The 26733-nt window shown below is 37.0% G+C and overlaps 1 protein-coding gene and 1 long non-coding RNA gene across 4 annotated transcripts in view; one reads left to right on the forward strand and one right to left on the reverse strand.

The window, feature by feature from the left end:
* LOC106878218 (lysosomal acid glucosylceramidase) overlaps positions 1-26733 on the reverse strand; it is a 73396-nt gene that overhangs the window by 40903 nt on the left and 5760 nt on the right. The gene's annotated exons all lie outside the window — the stretch shown is intronic.
* LOC128249506 (uncharacterized) overlaps positions 10529-26733 on the forward strand; it is a 34282-nt gene continuing 18077 nt past the window's right edge. Inside the window, exon 1 of the long non-coding RNA XR_008265620.1 lies at positions 10529-12145. This is a non-coding gene — a long non-coding RNA (uncharacterized LOC128249506). The remainder of the gene's footprint in view (positions 12146-26733) is intronic.

A 26733-nucleotide genomic window follows, 5' to 3' on the forward strand; every position in this document is an offset into this window, starting at 1 on the left:
GAACTCCTGAACCAGAGCCCCACTATTCCCGTGTAAGTAAACACACACATATGCATACACACACACACTCACACACACACACAAAGTATCCAATACAAATTGAGACAAATCAAATTAAAAATAAATAAATGAAATAAAGAGAAAGGAAGAGATATAGATATACAGGCACAATTTCATGAGGTGAAATTTGCACTTTAGACAATAGTAGTTCCTAAATATAATATTAATAATAATCCTCTCTATTACAGGTACAAGTCTATAAATTTTGAGAATGGGGTGTATAGTCAATTACACTGACCCCAGTACTCAAATGCTATTTATTTTATTGTCAGCCCAAAGCACCCTCTATGGACTGATAGATGGTGCATTTCTAGCTCATCAGGTGACTTAAGTATCAAATACAAGAGAGGCAACTCTTGAGCTGACTAGCAAGCTATAGCTTTATCAGAAATCACAGTAAATGAGATTTACTGATTTGTGTGCATCAGCCACCAGGCAATGGTGTTCTTATAACGCTTTACCTAAAGCAAGAATTTTTTAACCATGGTAAACTGCAGTGAAATAGCCTTTACAAGTTAAAAAACGTCCGAAATCCCTAAGAGAAATGCTGATCACAAAGTGGAGGGAGGTTGTGGAAGGAGACCCAGGAAGAGATGAGACGAAGTATTGAAAGCCAATCTCAAAACACTAAACCTTACAAAGGAGATGACAGAGAACCAAGATATGTGGCACATTAGTATACTCGAGAAGACCTGCCCACCACAACGGAATTGAGATTCTAAAACCAAGGTGCCATGTAAAAAGCATTGGTGTGGGTGCCATGTAAAAAGCACTGGCGGTGATGTCACATAAAAAAAGCACCCAGTACATTCTGTAAAGTGATTGGCATTATTAGGAAGGGCATCCAAAACAGACTATGGAACCTAGCATGGCCCCTAGCCTTGCCAGTTCCTATCAAGCCATCCAACCCATGCCAGTATGGAAAACGGATATTAAATGTTGATGATGACGATGAACTAATTACTTTACTTTCAATCATTGCTTCATGCTACAACTTTGTCTTTATATCAGCCAAGTGGGATATGCACACGAATCATTAAACGGTATTTACTGATTTTTTCACAAAGTTAAAAGCTTCTTGGTCATCTCAGAGTCACCTCTCTTGGTATCCAATACTGAAGACAGCTAACAAGCTAGAAAATCAGTATCTATCAGTCCACAGAGGACACTTTAAGGTGACAATAGTGTTGTTACACCTTTGTAACTAGTCCAAATCCTGCTTCCACAGTCAAAAAGCAAAGTACCAGTCTTGTATTAGGGATTAATAAAATTGTTAGTGCAACAGATGAAATACTTCGTGTTCCAGCTTTTCATGCTCTGAGCCCAAATCTTGTTATTACCTACTTGGGTGGTAGACCACCTGGTGCCTTGGGTACTTTTAACAAACTCTATTCTATTGCAAGCATTCAGGCCAGCTCTCTGGTTTGAGCTTTAGAGGCCCAGCAAAGGGGTCATGGGAATTACCCTTCCATACTGTCTAAGCAACAAAAGAATTCCTCTTTCAATCGGCAACATCTGTTCAACACCATATAATATTCTATTCACAAACATATTGATTTTATTTCTTAAGTGTCTTACAACTTAACAATTGCCAATTGTCTTGAGAAAAGATTTTTCTGTGATCTTTTTACACATGAATAAATTGCTTGAATACTCACAACATATAACATATGCACATAGGATACAGGTGTGAATATCATATAAATGCTTGTATGAATATTATATAAAAGTTTATACAAATTAGGAATGGAATATTATATAAAGGTTTGTATGAATTGGGGATGTAAATATCAAGTTTTGGAATTTTTTTTTATTACATATTCATAAAAACTGTTTTCATGAACCAAAATTGGGCATAAAATGCCATTTAATTTTGATGAATTGCAATTTGAGATTGAATTTTCATTTTAGTTTTGATTTCACTTTTCAGTTTTGGTACGTGGTAATAAAAAAAATTAAATCTTATGAAACAGAGACTTCAAATTCAAAAGTGTATTTTTTTTAATAGCTAAAATGACATTTCTATTACACTATTTTGTGGTGTGAGATAATCTCGTTACACAACACTCTCATGGTATCTACCATAATACAGTTCATTCTAATCGAAAATCCACACTTAAGTGGGGATAAACGTTGTTGTTTAATCCCAGATCAGCTCCTATCAAGAAGACCTATGATCAAAAGCATCCCAAGTGACCATCCAATCATACTTTTAGACAAAGTAGGTGTAAGACTACATCCAACATGTCCATCACTTTTTCTTGAATAGTTGTGTGATTTGAGGGAGATTTCATTGCTATTTCTAACAGGTTGAATATCATGTATAGGTTACTCTCATTGATTCAGATAGGAATCAATGTTGTTTAGCCAAAGTTAACTGTCACTGAACCAGACCTACTGGGGTGCTAAAATTCATTTCAGTGAGTTTTAGGAATACAAAATAAACATCACATGCTTTGTAATACCATTCCAGATTTACAGAGGAGTGCTGGTTTATTTGACTTGACATTGAAGGGGTACAGGACTAACAAAATATTAAGAAATATTGATCCAGAAGCTCCTTCACTGGTTTGTAGAATGAGAGGTAGACTCATAAAAAGGGCATTAGCAGATGGGAGCTGAATTTAAATGCCATTAAGGTAAACTTTTCCTCTCAATTTTCCAAGAAGAGTAAAATAAGAAACCAGTTTCATACAGAGGTTGATATAATTGACTTTACCCTTCCACAAACTGTGTAACCTTCAACCAATGACTGCCAGAAATCACTATGATGATGATGATGATGATGATGATGATGATGATAATGATGACAGTTTGAAATTTTGGCATAAGGTTAGCAGTTTAAGTCAATTAGATAGTGCAGTAAATCTTCTTTTTCATGATGTATTTACATTGAGCATGACACACAGATGACTATTTTACATACATGCATGCATGCACACACACACACACACACGAGAGAGAGACAGACTGACAGACAGAGACAGAGATATGCTGCAACTCATATTCTGTTGCCAACTATAAGTCGTATTCTGATGCACCACCTATGTATCATATGGTATAATGTCAACTACACATGAATGCTAACAAAACATCTCCAACAGATAATGTTGATACACTTTACAGTAACATATGGATGCTGACTAAATATTTGACAGCAGATGCCAATTAAACATCAACAAATAGACACCTACCACCAAACTTCCTCATTTTAGCAGCCAAATCACAATATTACAGACCAAAGTTCTTTTGTGTCTGATAAAAGTTGAATCTTAGCTGCCAAACATTAAAAAGACTCTGAAAATACATACATACGGTCTTTATGGACATAGATATTTACACACTTATTTGTGCATGTGTGTAAATGTGTGTTCATCTGCCTGAAATCCTACTTTCTCTCTATTTCTATTTTCAGTTTTAACCAACTCCTTTTCCTATCATGCTCTTTCTATACACATCAGAATGGTTAATATTTGACTATTCACCACAGGGTCCATATAAGATTTTTGGGAGTCCATGCAAGCAAAATAGTAAATTGGGGACCCATAGTAATATATTAAGGGCCCAGGAAAAAGGTTTGCTTTAGGTGTAGTTATTGTAAGAAACAGCAAGATTTCTTACTCTAACATTTTACATAGTTCAATCTACCCAAGTGAATGTGTGAAAAACAAAATAGGAATTCTGAAAGACGTATCTATAAAACTAATTTTTAAACATTGAATGGTTATGGGAGTTTACCAGAATAAAATAGTAATCAAAGGGATCCATGGATTAAAAACAGTTCAGAACCACTGATTTAAATGCTCCTTGCATTGATCATGTTAATATTAATGTAGCTACTGTTTATGTTTGGGTTATCCGTTCTCCATACAGTTCCAAAATTGAAACCAAATACTGCTACACTGTTAGGGACAGATCCTACATTATCTCCAGGAACTATTATTTCCTGTCAAGCTTTGTCAATAAGTTTGAACAATGAAAGACATTCTTTCCTTCACAGTCTTAAAAAAAGAAAATAACCTGCACCAATCAAAACTCTCCCAATTAGTAAGTTGTCAAACAGGAACTTTCAGTTGTCCTCTATGTCACGTAATTCTTTCTCCTTGTCAAATGCTTCAGTTAGGTCTTCTCTAAATCTCTGCTGTTTGATGAATCTCTAGGCACCCACATCTTTGTTTCCCAAACCAGTCTGTTTCTAGCTTTAAGTCTAAAGTTACTAAGCATTAACCTATGTTGGATTGTACATTCTTCACCAGGAAGAGACTTTGCATTTACAAGCATCTGTCTGTCCCACTTTCTGGTAAAAATATAGAATGTAGCCAATCTAGCTTGCATAGAGCATATGTCTACATATCTCTGCTCATTGGTTCAACCTTTTATTGTGCAGACATTGACTGTGACAGACATAATGTTGTGTGTTTGGAAAGAAGAGTGGGAAGACAGTGGGGGGCTATCATCTGTGTCCGAATGGAAGAAGGAGATTTGTATGAACACCTGCCAGCTGGTGGAGGGTTCTTGGGCTCTTGTACATAACTAGTTTATGCAGTGAATTACAATTTCCTCAGTTTCCACAAACCTTCAGGACTTGCAAGGGGAAGGGAGAAAAAGGAAATGAGGCTGAAGTGGGGGTGGCTCAGGTTACAGACTAACCAGAAGAGAACATACGTATCTGGAGCAGTGGAATAATAGAAAGATTATAAGAGAAAGTAGTGTTTGTAGGTGGAAGATGCACAGGAGCTATAAAAACTATGGATACTTAAAAAATTGATTTTATGAAATGCCCCAGAGGCTCCTAAGAAGTAATGGATAATTTCTACTACCTAAGGAACCTAATTAGCAGCATGGGAGGATGTATGGAAATGTAATTGCTAGAATAACAGTAGGAGGAGAAAATTCAGAGAGCTTTTACTTCTGTTGGCAATCAAAGAACTCTCTCTCTCTCTCTCTCTCTCTCTCTCTCTCTCTCTCTCTGAGTGAAAGGAAGGGTGTATGATGCAAGTGTACAAACAGCAATGCTACATGGTAGTGAGATGTGGGCTCTGAATGCAAAGACTAGAGAAGAATGGAGCTAATGTGCTCCACTGGATGTGCAATGTCAGTATACATGTGTGACAGAACACCAATATATTGACACAAAAGTTAGACATAAGAGAAATTAGATGCAGCGTGCAGAAGACTGTACTGGTTTGGTCATGTGATGTAGATGGATGTGAATAGTTGTGCAAAAAGTGGATGAACTCACTGAAGAGGAAGACCTAGGAAGACATGGGGACAAAGTACTGAAGACTGAACTCAAGACACTGAGCTGAAGGACTGAGATATCTGGTGCCATCCACCACAGAAAAATTGATATCCTAAACTACCTTGGTTAATGCTTGTCTGTGAGGGGCTCTGCTCAATGCCCACTTGCATCCTCTCTGTCCTGTTAACCATTTCTCCCCACCTTTCATCCCCTAACACCCATCATTTCTGTATCACCTGGGACCAGAATAGCACATACTACATCCCCTTGCTTTCTCAGTTACCTTCTTCACCACCCCAAAACACCATAATTTCCCATTACCTTCCACTACCTACTGTCCCCACAAATCACCTCCATTCTGTGCCTTATCTCACCTGTGTTGTTCTCCCTCATTAACATCTTGCTTACCTGCTATCATCCTCAATGCCTCACCTACCTACTGCAACTCCCACCCTTGAACCTCTCCTATACCATCATTTGTCTCAATCACCTCTATCCTGCCCACCCACCCAGTCCAAACCACTGTATCACCCCACTTATTCTCACCATCCCCAATGTCCCTTGTGGGCAAGTCCCAACATACCTTCACCACCACCTCTCTCACTATTGCTCTCTTCGTCTTACTCACTGATTCACCCACTCTCCTTTATCTTACTCTCTAACTCACCCACTTTTCTTTTTCAAACGGAATATTCATGTATCTACTCTACAGTAGAATACCTATACCTGTTCCTCTATACCTCTAATGTCTCATCAATTGGCACAAAGCCACACCCCCTCCACTCACTACTACTCCCTCCTCTTGCAAGTTAGTGCTGGTGCCACATAAAAAGCACTTCTACTGGTGCCACATAAAAAGCAGCTAGTACACTCTGTAAAGTGGTTGGCATTAGGAAGGGCATCCAGCCATAGAAACCATGCCAGAACAGACAATGGCACTGGTGCAGCCCCCAACCTTACTAGCCCCTGTCAAACCCTCCAAGCGATGCCAGCATGGAGACCAGGCGTTAAATGATGATGATGATGCTGGTTGTCGTCATCATCATCATTTAACGTCCATTTTTTATGCTGGCATGGGTTGGACAGTTTGACCACAGCTGATAAGGCCAGGGGCCACACAAGGCTCCATGTCTTTTACTTGTTTTAGTCATTAGACTGTGGCCATGCTGGGGCGCTGCCTTGAAGAATTTTAGTCGAATGAATTGACCCCAGTACTTTTTGCCTGGTACTTATTCTATCTCTCTGTTGCCAAACCACTCAATTATGGAAACATAAACAAAACAATACTGGTTGTCAAGCAGAAGTGGGGGACAAACACAGATACAAAGACACACATGTGCAATGCAGTAGGATTGAACCCAGAACCATGTGGTTGAAAAAATATATAAATATATATAAATTATTATTTATATAGATAGGGTGATAAATTGAATATTAATTCAATTTAAAACCAAGTGACCTAGCATATAAAGAAACCTGAAAATTCAGAAAAAATTGTATTACACGTGTATAAGGGATGACCACTAGGTGGACATCCAATATGCTAGAAAGAGGTCATCAACGACCCAACCACAAAGAAAAAATAATGTTCTCCAGAAAAATTTCGCAAAACACCAGAACAAAATGAGAAATATACAGAATAAAGAATTCTTTATTCTGTATTATTTTTCTTTGTGGTTGGGTCGTTGATGACCTCTTTCTAGCATATTGGATGTCTACCTAGTGGTCATCCCTTATACACGTGTAATATAAATATATATATATCATCATCATTTAACATGTCTTCCATCTGTATGTATATACATATACAGATGCATACGTATATACACCACCTATACAAGACACATACGTATATATGCTTCATATGCACACATAAAAGCAGAAATAGTTGGGGTAATGAGTTGCCAGGAGAATATAAATTCATGTATATCTCAGTAGAATAAAAGCAGTGGAGGTAGAGGTGGGAGTTTGGGAGAAAGAGATAAGAAAAATGAAGGTTGTCTTGCTGTTTAAGAGGGGTCTTTCTATTTAAATGCACTTGTTACTTGATGTATGTATTTGTGTGTGTGTGTGTGTGAGAGAGAGAGAGAGAGAGACAGACAGACAGAGAGAGAGAGGGTGAGAGACAGAGAGAGGGTGAGAGAGAGAGAGGGTGAGAGAGAGAGAGAGAGAGGGTGAGAGAGAGAGAGAGGGTGAGAGAGACAGAGGTGAAATGCTTAATGGTATTTCATTTGTCTTTACGTTCTGAGTTCAAATTCTGCCACGGTCGACTTTGCCTTTCATCCTTTCAGGGTCGATAAATTAAGTACCAGTTGCATACTGGGGTTGATCTAATTGACTGGCCCCCTCTCCCACAATTTCAGGCCTTGTGCCTAGAGTAGAAAAGAATATTTTGTACACTGGAATCTTGTCTTAAACAAAGGTAACTTTATTTCTTTTCAATGAAGCATTTTGTTTTGTCTCAAATACAGACTCAGACACTGAACATATCTAAGGTTTTGGTAGAATGACACTATGGTAGAAGGCATCTGCCTAAGGTGTCATACCATATAGCAGGTTCAGTCCCACTGCATGGCACCTTGGACAACTGTCATCCACCATAGCCTTGGGCCAGCCAAAACCTTATGATTGGAATTATTACTAACTTATGAGTGATAGAATCTGAAAGAAGCCTGTCATGTGTGTGTGTGTGTGTGCATGCGTGCATATGTGTGCTTTGTGTCTGTGTTTGTCCCCCACCACCGCTTGACAACTGGTGTTGGTGTGCTTATGTTCCTGTAACTTAGCAGTTTGGCAAAAGAGACTGATAGAATAAATACCTGGCTTGAAAAAATAATGAGCGCTGGGGTTAATTCATGCCTCAGCATGGCCATGGTGTAATGAAAGAAACAAATAAAAGAGAAAAGCAAAGATAATCATAGAAAAACCCTGTTTTAACTGCAAACCACTATGTAGAGGCTTTCTTCATTGGTAACAGTTGTGGTAATAGTAACAGTTGGTAGTAGTGCTGGAGGTGTTGTTGTTATTGTTGTTGCTGTTGGTGGTTGTGGTGGTGGCGGTGATGTTAATGGCATTAGCAGTAAGGATGGTGTGGTAACAATGGTTTCGAATTTTGGCACAAGGCCAGTAATTTCAGGGAAGGGGCAAAGTCAATTATATCAACCCCAGTGCTCAACTGGTATTTATTTTATCAACCCCAAGAGGGTGAAAGGCAAACTTGACCTCAGCAGAGTTTAAACTCAGAACATAGGGACTGACAAAATGCCACTAAGCATTTTGCCTAGCATGCTGATGATTCTGTCAGGTCACTGCCTTATGGTGTGGTAATAATGATATTGATGTAGGTGGTGGTCACATGTCAGGGTTCCGAATTCACTCTGACTTCACTTGAAAAGAAACTGATCCCCCATCACAACCAAAAAGTGTTACCAGTCGAAAATTCATCAACCTAGGATATTATGCCTAAGGAAGAGATGCACACTGCCAAAATCTAGGTGGGACAGTCTTCAGGTGTTCCTTAACTCTTCACATTAAATATTTTAACTCTAACTCTATTGTCTCTTCACCAATTCATCATCATCAACATTTAATGTACATTTTCCATGCTGGCACAAGCTGGATGGCTTGGCAAGAACTGACAAGGCCAGGTGCTATACAAGGTTCCATAATCTGTTTTGGGTATCTACAGCTGGCTGCCCTTCCTAATATCAACCACTTTACAGTGTACTGGGTGTTCTTTACATGGCACCATCACCAATGCTTTTTACATGGCACTAGGACCCACACCAATGCTTTTTACATAGCACTAGGACCTACACCAATGCTTTTTACATGGCACTAGCACCCACACCAATGCTTTTTACATGGCACCAGCGCCCACACCAATACTTTTTACATGGCACCATGGTTTTAGAATCTCAATTCTGTTGTGGTGGGTGGGTCTTATTTATAATATTTCTAAAATTCACAGATGCTAATTATATATATATTTTTTTACTCTAGGCACAAGGCCCGAAATTTTTTGGGAGGGGCTAGTTGATTAGATTGACACCAGTATGCAACTGGTAGTTAATTTATCGACCCCCGCCAAAAGGATGAAAGGCAAAGTCGACCTTGGCAGAATTTCAACTCAGAACGTAAAGACAAACGAAATACGAAGAGTGATTTGATGGTGATTTGGCTGTTATTTCTAGCAGATCCTGACTCAGAAGCAAGTTTTTTTGGGGTTTTTTTCCTTAGTTCACAATTACACACACATTTTTAGACTTGAAATAGGATAAGGTAGGATCCATAATCCAAACTTAAGATTCACCAGGCATTAATAAACAAATGTCTATTCTTTATGACTATTTTGTTTTATTTTTCGTTTTATTCAGACTATATTTTCTCTCCACCTTTTACTTTTCCTTTCATCTATCTTTTTTTATGTCTTTTTCATTCAATCATTTATTTGTTGTTTTGACCTATATCATGTGTCTGCTTCAAATTCAAAGATTGTCGTAAAAAAATGTTTAAATAAACCAATTAAGATGGAAATACAAAAAATGTATTGTTAGGGACAAAATTGTTTGAGTGAGAGTTTAGGAATTTGCTACAGAGAGAGAGGGAGAGAGTGAGTGAGTGTGTGTGTGTGTGTGTGTGTGTGTGTGTGTGTGTGTGTGTGTTATTTCTTTACTACCCACAAGCGGCTACACACAGAGGGGACAAACAAAGACAGACAAACGGATTAAGTCGATTATATCGACCCCAGTGTGTAACTGGTACTTATTTAATCGACCCCGAAAGGATGAAAGGCAAAGTCGACCTCGGCGGAATTTGAACTCAGAACGTAGCGGCAGACGAAATACCGCTAAGCATTTCGCCCGGCGTGCTAACGTTTCTGCCAGCTCGCCGCCTTTGTGTGTGTGTGTGCGTGTGCACACGTGTGTGTGTGTGTGTGTGTGTGTGCGTGCATGCAAGTGTGTGTGTGTACATGCATGCATGTGTGTATCCTCAAAAGGTGTGCAATATTTTATGAAAATTAATTTTATAATTTAAGAATTCTTCGAGGGATAGGATCTCAGGTAGTCTACTTTAAATCTAACTATGCAAACTGACAAGATAGCTTCTGGCTGTCTAAATTTAGATTTAATAATATCTAGACAAGATTTTATTGTTTAAAATGTTTGTGGCTGTTATAAATTACTGGGTAGTTTTCTCATGCTTTTATGAGGCTTGTGTATTTAAGAAATACATGAAATAACTTCACAGGTAGAGACATGAAACTTTTAGGTATTTTGATTTTTTTTTATTTCTCTTTTATTTTGCTAATTTGTATTAGCTTTTCTTTTTAAATGTCAGTTTGACCTTCAAATTCTAATAATGGAAGTATAATTGACTGTTTCACTGATGAAGAAAAAAAGCTGAAGTCAACAGGTGAACAGAAGTAAAGAAGCACAAAGAAAAGGAATGAAGATTAGAAAGAGACAAACAGAAGGCCTGCATTTTTTGCTGGGATTGTCTACTTGGCTGAAAACACATGAACTTAACTAACCACCCACAAAAAAGGATCAAAGTACATCCTATTCTCCAAATATAAAACATAGGAGAGAAGTGTGTACAATATACAGAGTCTAGGGAAAGGGAAGCAGTATGATCAGTACAGAAAAATCAAGAGAGGATTTACTGTCAAGTGTATTATTGAAATAAGAAACAAACATAGCAATTGCCATTAATAGAGCCAAACGAAGTGTTTTGCAGAGTAAATACAAATACTATAGGGTTTTGAGTCAAAAAAACGTCTATCGAATGATATTATCCAAGCAATTAACAAATAAAACTCCCTCTTGGGAAATCAGTCAATTGAAATTTTTGGATAGTATAGAGACATTGCAGATTTGAGTGAAACTGGTCATAATTCAACCATTGAATTCGCTGTTTGAAGAGAATTGTGGAAAACAAACCTCATTCGAAGGCTTCTGACATTACAAAACAGCTAGAAGTTAGTCCAAAAACGTGTGTTACATATCTGCATAAGCTTGGGTATTATGGACGAGCAGCTGGAAGAAAACCTCTCCTTCAACCAATTAATATCATGAAAAGACAGAAATGGGCTAAGGAGATGTCAGAAAAATCCAGTTCATTTTGGGATAGAGTGATTTTTCTCAGATGAATCCAGATTTGCACTAGTTTCAGACAGTGGGCATGTTTGTGTCTGGAGGCTTCCCAATCAAGAGTTTGATTTGAAACGACTCCAACCAACTGTGAAACACGGCCGTATCTCTGTAATGGTATGGGGAACTGTCACCAGCAATGGTTGTTCTGAGCTGATCGAATTGAAAAATACATCGAAATACTTAAACAAGGACTACTTCCGATGTATTCACATGAGAACATAACGAGTTTTTATTCTTTTCAATACACTAGCCTGTCCTGTCTGTGATTGTTGCTTTTCTTTGTTAGGTTTTTTTTCTCTGCTTGTATTACTCTTTACTTGTTTCAGTCTTTTGACTGTGGCCATGCTGGAGCACCGCCTTTAGTCGAGCAAATCGACCCCCAGGACTTATTCTTTGGAAACCTAGTACTTATTCTATCGGTCTCTTTTGCCAAACCGCTAAGTTACGGGGACATAAACACACCAGCATCGGTTGTCAAGCGATGTTGGGGGGACAAACACAGACATACAAACACATATATACGACAGGCTTCTTTCAGTTTCTGTCTACCAAATCCACTCACAAGGCTTTGGTCGGCCCGAGGCTATAGTAGAAGACACTTGCCCAAGATGCCACGCAGTGGGACTGAACCCGGGACCATGTGGTTGGTAAGCAAGCTACTTACCACACAGCCACTCCTACGCCTATTGTATGTACATTTTTACTTAAACATTGTATCATTTTCAAACATAGTCTTGTCTCTCAGCTTTAAGCCTCTTGTAATATCTATATATTTTTTCATTTTTCAATATTAATATGTATATGTATAACTCTCTATGGCTTTTTTCTGCTAGTGTAGCTGTTGCGTTATATTCTACTAGACACACGTGGCCTTGTTTACATCATACTTCGTCTCAACCTGTTACTATTTCTTTAAACATTCTTATTCTTTTACTTGTTTCAGTCATTTGACTGCGGCCATGCTGGAGCCCCACCTTTTTTAGCCAAGCAAATTGACCCATGACTTATTCTTTGTAAACCTAGTATTTATTCTATTGGTCTCAAACACACACACACAAATATATATATATATAAATGACAGGCTTCTTTCAGTTTCTGTCTACCAAATCCACTTACAAGGCTTAAGTCAGCCTGAGGCTTAAGTAGAAGACACTTACCCAAGGTGCCACACAGTGGGACTGAACCTAGAACCATGTGGTTGGGAAGCAAGCTTCTTACTACACACCCAAAATATAAGAAAAATCAAACTTACTGAAGCATCAATAGCCACTATTTTCCTCACTCCTTTCTGGTAACTGATTAATTCATTTAGTTTTTCCTTTTTCTGTGATACTCATTTACCCTAATTTTAACTTTAATTTTTAATTCTTATCTTTATTTAAATTCTATTCTAATCACTTGTAACATCTTATTTCTAATTAGGTCTTTCTTATCCTACATATTTTTTAATACTTGTTCCTAAAAATTTTCACAATCTAATTTTTTAAGCTTTATTCAACCCCCACTTAAAATATTTATATATTTTTCCGTTAGAATTAATTGCTTTTATCCAGCAGATTCCCATCATTTTCAAAAATAGCTGCCCAATCAGCTTTAAATGCTGACTCCATGAGTTGGTTATCATGAATACTTATAAATGCTTATAAACTATTCTTCAAAATACTCACAGCTGCCTGGCAACTGGTTATGTGAAATTCTGAATAACAGTTTTCAAAAATTTTTTCAGCTTCAATAAAGTACTAATTTAGTCTACCACTGGTATTCAAGTACTATTTTCTTCACCTTGTTTGCACTTATGTGCTCACGCGCACACGCATGTGTATGTGTGTGTGTGTATTTTACTCTGATTCTTTCTTCATTTTTGACACACTGGAATATACTAATATCCTTGATTAGGGATATTTCTTCATTTTTACAATTTACTGACTTCTCCCTCGCTGATAATGAAATACTCACTGAATGAAATCCATACTCAATGCCATGGTCCATATGCTTAGCTATTTTAGAAACAGCTGTAAGAGACTCTTTATGTTCATATCCTCTATCTAAATTAAATGTTTCTTTTGAGTGATGCCAAATGTTTTGCTTTTTCATTTTCATCTATATGTTTACATGTATGTAGATAGATATTTATATATAAATACATACACACATGCACATACACAAGCACACACACACATGTGCACATGCACAAGCACACACACATGGTGAGAGATAGAGATTTATTACTTTTACTCAAAATCATTACTTCTTAACAACTACAATTTGACTTCAATGTATTAAATTTCACCAGTGATTTGCTGGGCTCAAGAAGACCCACCCTTCACAGCTGAAATGATATCCTAAACACCAACTTGGTTATGCTTGTACTTGTAGGCCCTAAGCCCCCCAACCCACCTGTCTCTATTCCATTAGATATTTCCCCTGCACCTCATTGCTTACCACCCATCACTTCTCCATCTATAGTACTACTTGGCTATTGCAATCATCTGAGAGTAGAATAGGCACATATTACATCTGCTCCCCCTCCCAAATCCACTTTCATTTTTCATTATCATCCCTGCGCACATTACGTCCGCCAATCACCTTTTTTGTACCTTCAATCATTGCTCTCATGGACTATATTCCATTCTTAACACCTCTATCACTCTTAATGCCCCCTCATATCTACCATCAGACCCTACTTTCCATAGCACCCCACCCACCCACACTCGCTTCTGAGCCACTCCTATATCTATTACCATCACTTGCTACATGCCTCTTTACTCCTATATTTCTCCCTCTACCTCACTACATCCCTGTGATCCACTGTATCTTGAGATGCTCCAGCATCCCTGCCACCACCACACGGGCTTCTTTCCAGCTACTTCCGCCTACCCTTAAATAATGCAAGGGGGAGGAATAGCCTTTTATCTCTGTTACAAGACATCTGGGCTTGTTCTATCACATCCTAGCCTCTCTACACTTGTCACAAAACCATCACCCCTCCCCCTCTTAAATACTAATCCCCCCCCACACACACACACATACAATTCAGTGGAGGAGGGGTTTTTTCTTTTTTCTTTTCCTTTCAACCTTTTTTACCCTGCTTTTTTTCTTTCCTCTATTTCCTGCTTCTTTCTATTTTTGCTTTGCAAGTTACCTAACAACCTTGTTTGTGATGATGACATGAAAAAAAAACCACCCAGTACATTCTGTAAAGTGGTTGATGTTAGGAAAGGTATCCAGCAGTAAAACCATACCAAAGCTGACACTGGAGTTTGATGCAGTCCTGCAGCTTACCAGATCCTACCAAAACATCCAACCCATGCCAGCGTGGATGTTAAATAAAGATGGTGGTGGTGGTGGGCAGGATGATGATAATGATGATGATGATGGCACTGTTCCTCCATAATTAGTATTTTGACTTTTGTTTTAAGTCAAAAAGATTGCAATTATTTTAATGCATCTCTGATAAAGTAGTTATCACCACTTAACCCTTTCGTTACCAACCCAGCTGAAACAGGCTCTGGCTCTGAGTACAAATGTCTTGTTTTCCTAAGTTTTGAATTAAAATCTTCCACCAAACCTTAGTCACAATTTATGTTCCTAACACTAGCTGAATGATAACTAAGTTATTTTACTAAATTCTTTATTATACTTAAAGTAATTGAAAGAAACACAGAGCATCTCAAAATAAATACAGTAACGAAAGGGTTAAACTGATTTTCAATACGTCTATAAGTTTTTGTAAATTTTCAATAGAAGACCAAACTTCAGAATTTGTCTGAGTACATTTACTTTAATGCAGGCAGAGTGAGGTTTAGCCTTGTATCTCTGTTACAAGACATCTGCGCTTGTTCTTCTATCACACTCTAGCCTCTCCACACTTGGTATAGAACTATCACCTCTCCCCCTCTCAAATACCCACTCCCCAATTTAGTGGAGGAGTTTTTTTTCTCTTTTCTTTTCCTTTCACCACTTTTTATCCCTGACTTAATAGACTTATACATTAATTAATATGATGGACTCTCCCATTGAAGACAATGTATGAATGTTCAACTTTTGTCGAATGACCTGCACAAATGATTTGTTTATAATAATCAAATGTTCATGCTGCACATTAGCTCATTCCCTCCACCAAATCAATGTTGTCTGAACAGAGGTGCACAGTGTACCACACATCCAGTGTCAAAGTGATTGCAGAGCAATGTGAACTGAAATATTTTGCTCAAGAACTCAATGCACCACCCAGTCTAGGAGTTGGAACCACAATCTTGTGATCATGAATGCAACACCCTAACCACTAGGTTATGTGTCTTCATGTGACACATTAAATAATGTAGTCTTAGATAGTCAATTCCTAAGAGCAGGACAGGATGACCTTGACTGGATTATGTTTGTACATATGTTTGCTGGTTCAGAACTTGTCTGGAGCTAAGCAACAACAAAATGTCTCCAAAGGGATAAGAAACATGTCCATAATGTAAGAATACAGAAATTGATCAAGGTGACCACCACATCTCAACCCCAAGTAATAATATTTGTCCAATAACGAATTTTTATATTCTTGGTAAAGTAATTCCTTTCCACTACTTGCATAATGTTTCAAATGGTTTTTACAAGGATAACAAAACAATAAGTATTTATATATGGATTGCCAAGGAAAGCCATTGGTACAGTTATATGCTCTTCCTACAACTAATTACAAACAGAATGACAAATATTTCAGCTATGAAGACACAACACAATAGTTGTAGCAAAACTTGATCCAACACTTTAACTGCACTGAAATTATACATTTGCTTATCATAAAATTCTAAACAATTAAACAGAAGCAATAAGCAAGATAGTGTTCAAAATTTCCAAATAAATTGTGTACTTTGGATTTTAGTATTATTGCTGTCATCAAAATATCTTAAATAGCTTTAAGGTCAAATAATTTTAAAATTAGAATTTTATATGACATGAGAATCATGTTAATATCACAGGTATTATTTCATCATTAAACAACACTGAACTCTCCCTAGATAACTAGGCCACTCTATTTCTAAGAACTTAACACCATGCTATGAGCTGGAGGTGGTTCTGGTTGTGGTATTACTGCAGTTGGTTGTGAATTTACTTTCCTTGCCCTGAATCTCAATGTTTAATTGCAATCCATTCACTATATGCTCCAATATGGTTACAGCCTACTGGCTTATAATCATGCTAGTGATTGCTAACAGTTTTAGGACACCTATTTTATAGCTGATTAGCAAGCCAGATTAGTGCTCTATTGTGCAGATATACTACAACAACAATGCGACAACATAAGCAGGCCTTTGACTGGGAGATCAATGCTTTGCTGATTCAGCCAAATGTGAATCATCATCATCATCATCATCATCGTTTAACGTCCGCTTTCCATGCTAGCATGGGTTGGATGATTTGACTGAGGACTGGTGCAACCGGATGGCTACACCAGGCTCCAATCTAATTTCGCAGAGTTTCTACAGCTGGATGCCCTTCGTAACGCCAACCACTCAGAGAGTGTAGTGGGTGCTTTTACGTGTCACCCGCACGGGTAAAGATTAAACATTCTTTAAATGTCTAAACATAATACTTCCTTCTCTTAACTAAAAATGAATTTAACCCAGATTTCAAATATTCACTAGTATATTTTAAAACATTTATTAAATAATTCAATAAAATAGATGCTATACAATCAAGCAAATGAAGTGTTGATCCCTTGGTTTGTAAATTTCTAATACATGACAGGTGTAGTGAGTTATCATCAGACGTACCCTTTAATTGTAACTCAGAAGGCAGTGAGAAAACTCCTAAATCCATCATGAAATCATTTATTATCTTGCAACATTTTATCTGTGGGTAACTTTTAACTTTTACTTGTTTCAGTCATTGGACTGCATCCATGCTGGGACACTGCCTTGAAGGGTTTGGTCAAATAAATCACACTCCCGATACTTATTTTTAAGTCTGGTATTTATTCTATCAATATCTTTTGCTGAACCACTAAGTTACAGGAACATAACTAAACGAATACTGTTTGTCAAGCAGTGAGGGGACAAGCATGAACATAAAGACACACACACACACTCTCTCTCTCTCTCTCACACACACTCACACATATCAGTCCTTTGTCATTTGAGCCCTACAAAGGAGATGACAAAGGACCAAGATATCTGGTACTCAAGAAGGCCTGTCTACCACAACAGAATTGATATTGGTGCTGATGCCACATAAAAAGACATCCAGTACACTCTGTTAAAAAGGTCAGTGTTAGGAAAGGCATCCAGCAGTAGAAACCATGCCAGGACAGACAATGGGCCCAGGTCCAGTCTCTAGCCATACTAGCTCCTGTCGAACCGTCCAACCCATGCCAGCATGGAAGACAGACATTAGATGACGATGATGATATATATAGGACTGGCTTCATTTAGTTTCTGTGTACCAAATCTACTTGCACAGCTTCGGTTGGTTCAGGGTTAAGATAGAAGACACTAGCTCAAATTGCCATGCAGCGAGATTGGACCAACATGGTTGGGAAACAAGTTTCAACCATACCAATGCCAATGACATTCAAATGAATCCTGTCTAAAAGGCAAAAAGAAATCACTGTCAGATATGATTCTAAAGAAATGAAGCCTTCACAATATTTCAACAACACACTGAAGATAAATTATTGAAGTAAACCAGAATTGAATTAGTTTTCCTTCCCTGAATTTTAATATTTGATTGAAATCCATTCACAGTATGGTAATACAGATTATAATGCCTGCTCCAGCATGGCCATAACCTACAGGCCATGTCGAAGAAGGATTTTTATTTTACTAAAATAATAAACAGTCAAGAAAACTAAAATTCTTGATTTCAAAATAGAACTAGGGTTTCAAACAAAGTTAAAACTTATTTCGTCATGTAATAAGTAAATATGTTATCCACTGCTTAGCAGTGATTTCTTGGCATTATAAATCCCACCCCAAAACACACCTGGTAGTGTACCACTCTCCTTACAGGTAACATTCTTGATAATTCTACATGTTATAACTCATGTTATAAGTGTCCCACCAAGAACTTAAGAAAATAACTAGAATGAATTTGAATTCAAAGCTTATGAGTTGGTCATAATACCATATCCACTTGGCCATTTTCCTTTTATATTGAATCAATGTTGAAATTCATCTAATTCTAATCTGAGACTAAAATAAACACTGTAAGCCATTCATTGTTACTGTGTGTGTGTGTGAGAGAGAGAGAGAGAAAAGAGAGAGAGAGAGAGAGAGAGAGAGAGAGAGAGAGAGAGAAAAGAGAGAGAGTGTGTGTGCATGTGTGTGTTTTCTTTAAGATCTTCAACCAAAAGCCAGTTTGTCGCTGTCAAGGAGATATAAAACAAACTTTTGCATTGTCTGTAAACTACATCACTGATACCCAGCAGGTAAATTTGTATGACATTTTTAAATGCCCCTCAGAAAACCATGAGCATTATAGACCCACTTGTTCTTTCATCATTTTTGAGCAAGGACACAAAACTGGAATACTGATTTTCTGACAGCAACTATCTCTCATCATTAAAAAAAAATTAAGGAACAATACCTAGCTATAGGCTCCAAATGTCATTAAATATGACAGTGACCAGATATTCTAGATAAGAAAATTTCCAACTGCAAATCATGTCATGTCTAGACGAGTTTTAGAGATGAACTCAATATTGGGTATTACTTTAAAAAAGATTTAAAAAAAGAAAACTTCTAACAAAAAAAAACCCAGTTAACATAGGAATTATTTATCAAAATTCCAGTCCTTTTAACTGTAACTTATCAGAACCATATTTGCACTCAAATGATATACAAAGACAGTGTTGTAGTATTAATAATAAATTATAGACAGCTACTTCAAAGATTACAATGTATTTCTTAGGGGTTTCCTGAGAAGTGTAAAACAACTTGAATGTTGTTCGACTCATGCTACAATCTGTCAGACTGGAGCATAAAGATTCATCCAAACCCACTTGAAAGTTGCACAGACACATATATAATGCTACTTATAGTTTCTTGAGTACAGTAGCTTAAGCAGGAGCCTTATTTATTGTGTCTGAAGTGCATAGTTATGGTATACATAGAATAAGTATAAAAATTATTGATATTTGGCCATGTTCGAATCAGTGTTATAAATAATAAAACTGCCTTGTAATGTGTATATGAGTGTGTATGTGAATTTTAGAAGACATAAAATAAAGAGGTAGGCTGCATGTTAACATAAAATTCAGCTAATGAAACTGACAAGAAGTGATAATGAGGCAGAGTTAATCATGGTTGTCATTATGAAAGTGTTTGTTGTTCATTGTAATGTGGTGTATGCTGAAATGCTAGTATTGGGAATTAAGGGATTTCATTAAAGTGGAAAATTATAGTGTGAAATAGGGACCTAACAACAGATAAGGATATACATGTAACAAATAAAGTGTGTGTGTGTGTGTGTGTGTGTGTGTGAATTAATATGCATATGTATATATATATGTGTGAGATTATGGAATGTGTTCACATTTACAAGTGACACATTATTCTGCATGTCTAAGCTTGTCTGGTCATGGACAAATTTAAATTCCTTGTTCATAAATGAGTGATTAACTGTAGGAGTGACAACCAAGTGTAAAAATATTTACTTCAGATTGAAAATGAACAAATTTATGAATGACAAAAATCATTCAAGGAAATAAATGACAAAGGGTTTTGTTGAAAGAGAGAGTAAAGTAGACTGTTGTTCATTCGATTCGTATTAACCTTGATTAAGAAAACCGTCCACGAAAGAGATTCCAGCTGTAGTTGTTTTGTCTTTTCAAGGCTATCTATGACTACATTAGAAGGTGTGTAGCTTAGTGGTTAGGGTACTCAGCTCATGGTCACAAGATCATGAGTTCGATATTTGGTGGTGCAGTGCGTCCTTAAGCAAGACACTTTATTTCATGTTGTACCAGTCCACTCAGCTAGCAAAAGTAAGTTGTACCTGTGATTCAAAGGGTCAGCCTTGTCACATCCTGTTTTCAGATAATCAAACTCTCTGTTTGTTAATGGCATATCAATTTTGGAGGAGTTGGTACCAACAGCTGTCAAGCTATTGGTCTATACTCTCAGGACAAAGAGACAACTTCAAGAATTTATCTTCTATGTCATTTACTTTACCCCTATTCATCTTTGTTGTTCACATACATGCCACCGGTCCTTCAGTTATTTCTCTAATCTCATCATTTTCATCTCAAATACATAGGCATGGATGTGTGGTTCAGAAATTTGCTTCCCAACCACATGGTTCTAGGTTCAGTCCCACTGCATGGCACTTTGGGCAAGTGTCTTCTACTACAGCCCCAAACTGTATAAAGCATTGTGAGTGAATTTGATAAACAGAAAGAAGTCTGTTGTATAAGTTGTGTGTATGTCTTCTTGTCTGAGCATTGCATGATAGTTGTAAATGGGCGTCTCAATCATATATGCAGTGTATTCTATTTGCAATCTTCCTTGAAAACATGTCTGGCAATGGGAAAATATTACCTTACTTAGAAGTAGGTGAGGATTGGCAACAGGAAGGGCATTCGGCCATAGAGAAGTCTGCCCCAATGAATTCTGTCCATCTCATGTGAAAATGAAAAAGTGAAAATGGAAATGTTATAGATGATGATGATGGTGGTAGTGGTGGTGGTGCTGATGTGTGTGCATGCGTGTATGTGTCTTTTATCTTTTACTTGTTTCAGTCATTAGACTGTGGCCATGCTAGAGCATTGCCTTGAAGAATTTTTAGTTAAATGAATTGCCTTCAGTATTTTTTTTAAGCCTGGTACTTATTCTATCAATCTCTTTAGTTGAACATATATATATATATATATATATATGAGCATGAGGCAGGCTTCTTTCAGTTGCTGTCTACCCCACTCATAAAGTTTTGGTCGGCATGTGACTATAGTAGAAGACACTTGTCCAAGATGTCATGGAGTAGGACTGAACCCTGAACCATGTGGTTGGAAAGCAAACTCCTTACCACACAGCCACACCATTTCTTATGTTAAAAATATTTTTTTAAAGATAGAGGGTTTGCTAAAATGTGTCATGATAGAAATAGGCTGGGAACAGCTATATCAAAACTAAGCCTAAGTTTTCAACTACCATCTTGCGTCTGAAATATATGTTCATTTTATCCTTTTTGAACTTTAGTCTGGGTGTAAGGTTATTCAAGAACAAAGAAAACTATTTGTAGCTGATATTTTACTTATCAAAAGCTTAGTACCAAAATGTTGACAAACAGTTAAAACAATTTAGGTTTCAAATGTCTAAACAAAGAGATGTTCTTTTAACCTTTCAACCTTTCAGAAACTATATTTTTACTTGTTACTTTTTCTTTTTAACAAATCAGAAATTTCAGTAAGCATTTATCCCAAATTTTCTAAAGGAAAGCCTTAAGGTTTTATTGGCAAAAAAGTTTTATTATCTTTTTTAATTAATTTTATTTCATATTAACACACACACACTGGTTATATTTTACTTCTTTATTATTCATCAAATAGTGAACTAATCAATTGTTTGAATAATCATTTGGTTAATCAATCAATCAGTTTCAAACAATTGAATCATTAACTGATTAATAATAAATAAAATAAAACCAGTGCATGTGTTTATCATTGGTATAATGACCCTCTCAAGATACAACAAAATCTGTTTCAAATACAAGTTCCCATTAAGTATCTTGCAAAACAAATACAAAAACAAAATATTCTTTACAATATTTTTGTCTTAATCATTAAGGGAGATCCAGCTATTGCAACTGAGAAAATTAATTAATTACTCTTTTCATTAAGGGAAATTGGGGTGAACAAGAACTTTTTAACCCTTTGTCTGTCCTGTGTGTCACATTTTCCCTTCATCCAGGCATCTTATATGATACACATTCCCAATTTTTTCAACTAACAGTAACTTGGGACTTATGAAATGAAAGGTTTATATTACTCAGAACATTATGAAGCAAGAGCTAACTCTTCTTCTTTGGTTGCCCTGCTTTTGTGGATTCTCATGACTCTCTGTCACCATCCAATTCCATTATTATTTGTCATAATAATTTCTCTAATTCTGCAAATCTCACCTCAAAGCAACACTATTTATGGTTGTACTTATTAAATGACACTAATTTAGCAAAGTTTTCTTCCCAAATCTAATCTTGAATATTAAAGAACTAATTTGGCAGAGAAATATAGCTAAAATCTGTACCTGAAAGTCAAACTTCATTCAGGATAGCTTAGCCATTCATCTGCTAGTAGTTGAGGGAATAAGACCAATAGGCTCAGATGAGAAGGGCCGGATTGTCATCTGGCAGGAGTAACACCTGTCCTTAACTATAATTAATAAGAAAAAAATTTAGACTGATCACAGCTGCAGTTGACTCTTAGATGATGATGATGATATTTTGCAAGTATCCTTTTACATTATAAATGCTTCAAACCCTTAAATTTGATACAACCTAATGACTAATTAATTTTAGCAATTTGTTTATTAAAATATGTTCATTTTTTTTTATGTCTATTCATGTACAAGTAAAGTTCCATGGCATAGTGATTTGGTTGTTTGGCTAACAATCCACTTAGGTGTGGGTTCGATCTTCAAACCAGGTGACATGTGTCCTTGAGCAATGCACTTCATTCACATTGCTTCAGTCCATTCAGCTGAAAATGAGTATCAGTGATATGTTATAGCCTTGCAACAGACTGGTCTCTGGTTCAAAGGGTATGTCTTATACTTTCAATCATTCTATAAACCATAGAAACACTACAGAAATCAAGATAAGCTCCAGCCTAATGGATGTGTAGACTCGAGACAGACTTATCTTATCTGCAATATTATGTAATCCGCTTAATGATTCTTTCATCATTACTTTGACTAGTATGGCATAGGCCAGGCATTGTTAAAGAGATCTACTAAGACCCAAACATGTCCAGAGCTGTCTAGCATATTTCCTGAAATGATTATCGTTCATTGAGCTAATTTTGTCTTTCCCTTACCATATATATATTTCTAATTAGATTTTTAGTGCTGATTACATTAAATATGTTGACCCTAACTTAATATCTAAATACTAAATGCAGCAAGCTGGCAGAATTGTTAACATACCAGGCAAAATGCTTAGCAGCATTTCCTGTCTTTACATTCTGGGTTCAAATGCCGCCAGGATTGACTTTGCCTGTCACACTTTTGGGGTAGACAAAACAAGTACTAGTTGAGTACTGGGAGCCAATTTAATCAATTTAGCCCCTGATGGCCTTGTGCCAAAAACTGAAACTTATATTTAATTACTATGCTATAATTTCACAATTTACAAAATAAAATAATAGTCTTCTGATGCTGACACGAGTTGACACTGTTTGATAATTCCCAAGTGAAATCAAAGAAAGAGCAAGTGCATCTAACAACTTGGAAGTGTGTAGAATAATATGAAATGTCATAGTTATTATATCCTACAAAATTAGCAGACACTCTGAAAGAATTAACTAGAGTAAATGAGTTCAACTTGAGATGAACAGCAATAACATAAAAAAGTAAAGATAAATTGTCATATTCTAAAACATTAAATAATTTCTAGATAATTTCAGAGGAATTCCTTAAGTTTTGTGTATTCAGATACAGTAATAATTTATTTCAGCTTTCCTTTTTTAGGAGTGAAGCACAAATTATACCAATAAACTAAAACTTATCATTCATTTTTAAAAGTGTAAGTTTTCAATTTCACTGTTAATAACAGCAACTATTTTTTATATGTTATTTGTTTCAGTCTTTGGACTGTGGCCATGCTGGGGCACTGCCTTGAAGGGTTCAGTCAAACAAATCAACCCCCACCCAATACTTATTTTTAAACCTGGTACTTATTCTATCACTCTTTTTGCTGAATCAGTAAGTTACATGAACATAAACAAACCAACACCAGTTGTCAAGTGGTGATGGGGACAAACACAAAGATATGTGTGTGTGTGTGTGTGTGTGTGTGTGTGTGTGTGTGTGTGTGTGTGTGTGTGTGTGTGTGTAAAATCCAGGAATCGAGCTGTAGGAAGAAAGTTAGCTTCAAGCAATCCATAATGAATATGAAAAAACAACTTTCAGGAACAATAGTGGTTTATTGAGATGGAAGGTTGCAGATGTTTTTTTCTTTTATCAAAGAATGATGAGCTGAAAAAAGTCCGTATTATATTCTTTGGTAGGCAACTAGGGTTGTCGAGTGTGCAAAAAAGAATACAAGTGTTACGGAATGGAGTATAGGAAATCTGGGCTACATATGTTTCATAGCGAGTGGAACCTCAGAAGTGGTAAAATCCAAGTGAGGTGTATAATGCCAGCTACTCTTTGGGCCAAAGATATCTTGATTGGATTAAAGGCTACATTGTCGCAAGGAGGTACATGTTGATGCAAAGATCCAATCAGAATGTGAGGAAGGCACAGTTTGTGAGGGATATATAAATGAGGGGCGAAATAACTAATAGAAGGGAAGAAAGAAGAGAAAGAAAAGTAAATAAATAAATGAAATGAAATAAAATATAGAGGAGTGAGAGATGGGAGGAACTGGACATGTTGGTGGTAGGTAATATAGTAGTTTTAGCTTAATCACAGAATTCAATAGTGAGATTAGCATTTGAAAAGAAAAGAAATTGGAAGGGAGAGGGTGGGGTAATATTTTTGATGGTGGAGGACAAAAGAAAGCATGTATGAATAGGCGTAGGAGTGGCTGTGTGGTAAGTAGCTTGCTTCCCAACCACATGGTTCTGGGTTCAGTCCCACTGTGTGGCACCTTGGGCAAGTGTCTTCTACTATAGCCTCAGGCCGACCAAAACCTTGTGAGTGGATTTGGTAGACGGAAACTGAAAGAAGCCCGTTGTATATATGTGTGTGTGTGTATATATATATATATGTGTGTGTGTGTGTGTGTGTGTGTGTGTATGTGTGTATATGTTTGTGTGTCTGTTTGTCCCCCCACCTTCACTTGACAACCGAGGCTGGTGTGTTTACGTCCCCATAACTTAGCGGTTCGGCAAAAAGAGACCGATAGAATAAGTACTAGGCTAACAAAGAATAAGTCCTGGGGTCGATTTGCTTGACTAAAAGGCGGTGCCCCAGCATGGCCGCAGTCAAATGACTGAAACAAGTAAAAGAGTAGAAGAGTATGAATAAAGCAGGGTAGGGTGGGGAGTTTAAGCACAGCTAGTGGCTTTATGGTCAAAAGGCGTAAATTAGTACAAGAAAAAAAAAAAACAATCAAGTGGTGAAGTGTATGTAGGCATATGTATTTGTATGTTTACAGACGGGGGTTAGGAGGGGTAGGGAGTAGAAATATAGGGAGAAAAGATTATTTGGGGTAGTAAGTAAAAATACAGAGAGAAAATTGTAATTGATGATTAAGGAATTAAAAAGGGAGAAAGAATATTGTTGGTTTAATACACAGTGGTAGTGAGGGTGTATGAATGGAAAAAGAATATGAGAGTTATGGGGAGACAAGAGCAGGGTTGTAATTATTTGTATTTCAAGAATAGATTTAGTGCCTGATGTTTGCAGGTGAATATTATACTGCTGCGTTCATGGATTGCAAAATAGCCATGATCTCGGCTATGCAAAGATCACACTTATTATTATATCTGCTGTAAAGTTTGGCATGGGTGATTATGGACCATTTGAGAGTGTAAAGAGTGTTACTTTATTCGTAAGTCGAGATAACAATGTACTGTTAGATTTTGTATGGTATTTGAAGCTAGAGTAGTGATTGCAAAACCAAACCTATCCATACCACAAACATGGAGAAAACCTGCACTACATGAACTTCTCTTCCAACCCCTACCCTCCATCCTAAAATCTATTGTAAAAAGTGTGTCCTACCGGATCTCCTATTTATCTGCTAATCAAGATTTATTCGATCAATATGCTGAATACTACAACTGTGCCCTACAATGTGCCAGATATAAACATTCAACTGAATACATCCCCATGTGGGACATCCCTCTCTCAACTAAATCCAGAGCAAAAAAAATAGTTCCCAACCCCCAACCCAAACATTGGAGTGAAAATCAACCTAACAAACAACTCCCCTATCAGATAACCTCTAATCCTATATACACAACCTATCAAAACAGACATGAACATACATATCCAAAACCCTATCTCCACCCAGGTAACCCCGCCTAATCAGATTAAATGAACTAGAACCCGAGACATCATATGGTTCCACCCCACCCCCTTTGCCCTTAATGTCCAAACTCTTCTTCGCCCTACTCGAAAAGCA

Source organism: Octopus bimaculoides, chromosome 15 (assembly GCF_001194135.2).
Source record: "Octopus bimaculoides isolate UCB-OBI-ISO-001 chromosome 15, ASM119413v2, whole genome shotgun sequence".
In the NCBI taxonomy this organism is placed as follows: domain Eukaryota; kingdom Metazoa; phylum Mollusca; class Cephalopoda; order Octopoda; family Octopodidae; genus Octopus; species Octopus bimaculoides.